This window comes from Pinus tabuliformis, chromosome 7 (assembly GCF_031772625.1).
Source record: "Pinus tabuliformis cultivar Carrire ecotype Pingquan chromosome 7, CPIR1, whole genome shotgun sequence".
In the NCBI taxonomy this organism is placed as follows: Eukaryota; Viridiplantae; Streptophyta; class Pinopsida; order Pinales; family Pinaceae; genus Pinus; species Pinus tabuliformis.
The window spans coordinates 1,356,678,183-1,356,681,043 of record NC_142293.1 but is presented as its reverse complement, the minus strand read 5'-3'; positions in this window follow the sequence as shown (position 1 = coordinate 1,356,681,043).

The window sequence follows — 2,861 nt, the reverse complement described above, 5'->3', positions numbered from 1 at the left end:
TGCCCATTTCATTTCACCATCTGTTTAATTACTAGAAATTTATGTTGGAATTTGGTTAAAGAAATATTTTAGTGTTTTCGATTGCCTATATAGATTTAAAATTATGAAAAACTAGTTTAAATGCGAAAAAACAATTACAACTCAAATCTGGAATTTCTTTAATCTGAAACAATTACAACTCAAATCTGCAATTTCGAGAAACCTTTACCAGATTAACTAGAAAAATTTGCATTTTTTAAAACATCTAACCAGCACAAAACGGCTTTCATTCCATGCCCGTTTTGTTCAATGTTCAAATTTACTATCCAGATTTGGCGAGGTTGCCTGTTTTGTTCAATGTGCAAGTTCCCTGTCCAGATTTGGCGACGTTCGATGTGCCTATGCACACGAGCGAGTGATGGATCCCACCAAATCAGACAGTTTTTGCAGTTCGGCTCTGGCAATAGTGTCCGGGTCTGGGAGTTCGGTTCTGGCGGAAGAATGAATATGTGGACGTGGTTGAGTTGGAACAGGTGGGTTATGTTTTTTTTTTGGGAGGAGCAGATACAATAATAAAGTATTATACAGTAATGAATATGTGGACGTGGTTGAGTTGGAACAGGTGAGTTATGTTTTTTTTGGGAGGAACAGATACAATAATTAAGTATTATACAGTAAGTTAATAATGGGCTCAGTGCCTATTCATGTTATCCAAGATAGAAAGATATACTGAGCTTATCATTAACTTAATACATGGTGCTCTCTAACTAAATAGCAATGTGGTCATAAACCCTAGAGACCAAAACAGACCCGTTGGTTTTCAGGAAACCAATTGAATAATAAATTATTCAATAGCCTACTGATCGATGATTTTTATATTTGGGTAAATGAAATTATGATTGCACCAATTTCATATGTATTTGAGTTTTTGATGAGTTGATATTAAATATTATTTTAACCACGGACAGACAACACTATACATCATAGAATATCATATTGAAATGTAAAATATGTTTTTCAGCCCAATTATTTAATAACTCAGAAATCAATGACTTTTATATTTAGATAAATGAAACCATGTTGGTGATTGCACCAATTTCATATGTAGTGCATGGCTGCTCAAGATTTTCTGGGCGTTATGACGGCCAACGTTGCTCGTTGCTATGGCGTAAGAAGCATGTGTAGACTTTAAACGTTACAACGTGTCACCAGGTTATTATTATTTCTCTACTCGCTGATTTCAGCGGAGTAATTGTCACTCCGCAATAATTATCTAGTTTCTTGCGTGGTAGATAACGCATAGCTGCTGTATAGGTGTATTTAAGTGATTACATTTGTTGTGCATGTGATTTAACAATGCTCCTATACAGTTGCTGCCCATTCACTAGTTGTGAGATCCAACGATGTCTATATACAGTTGGTCGCCATTAACAGATGCACAACCGGTTAGATAATTGTTGTCATGGTCTCACTTGAAAAATAGACTAGCCACACCAATGATAACTCTTCGTTCGAACTTTATCTTTGTGTGCCTTATGAGAGAGGATTTAATTTTCAAAATTACAAAATTTTCAAATTACAAGTTTCTTAGTGCTGGTTTCTTATGCAAAAAATAATAGATAATAATTATTAAATGGTTGAATGCTTTAGTGTAGCTGGTGTGGTAGGACGGATAGCTTGCTGCCTCCCCACCCCGGATCAATTCTCGGTGCATGTCGGCTGCTCTGGCCGCATATTGCTATAGTTATTCTGCTTCGCTGCAGCTATCGTGTCAATCCTACATTATGTACATATGACATAAATGTAAATATATTGTGAATATATGGGCTCGATATAGCTTCTAATGGGACTCGCAGGCTTTTGAATAATTATTAAATGTTTGAACAGATTTATAAATTTAAAAATGAAACACATTTAAATACCATGAAGTGAAATAACTAAAGTAATTAATGGATTAGATAATTCTGGATGAAATATTACAAAAGTTAAGAGTTTATTGAAATGTACTTGCTCATATTTTATTCCATCTTTAACTTGTAAAACCAAATAAAGAAGAGAAACTACAATGTCAGTATCTTTATATTAATTAGTGTATAAAATAATGTATATACAGGATAGAAATAAAATAAATATTTTTTTTAAACTAATTATTGTAACAATTTATTTATTTAACTTTAAATTTATATTCATCCTAATTTAAACGCAAATAAATAATCTATGATAAAATTTTGATTTCAAAAAAATCAAATTTAATATAAAAAATTAGTTACATTCAAAATTAGTTAACACAAAAAATTTCAAAATCAACCACTTTTAAAAGCTTGAAAAATAATGACAACATTTTTTTGGAAAACGAAATATTAATTATGGAAATATCCATAGATTTGGAAAATAAATAAGATAAATTTACAAAGAGGAAGTTTCATTTTTTATTTTTTATTTTGTAAACAATTTTTAATTATGAAAAAATGATTTAAATCACATAAAATTAGTTATCCACCCATTAAAAATTAGAAATTTAAATTTTAAAAATTCTAAAAATAATTTTCAAATTCTAAAAAAAATTATATTAGTTTCTAAAAATTTAGAAATTAATTAAAAGCCAAAGCATTATAACTCAAACTAATTAAAATATACTCCATTTAATCGTGCAAATTTACAATGTACAATTATTTTGTTTAAATTGTCTTATCACACAGAGGCATTATTTTAAGACAGAGACATTCTTTTAAGGGGAGGTTCCTCTTTGCAACCAATGCCATGTGTCTCTATTTCCAAACATATTAACAAGTTTTGTGTGTTTGTATCACCTAACATGTGGTTTTTGTTGTATTCTTATCGTCGAACCATGTCAGCCCCAACATCTTGCAGGCCGTGACCAC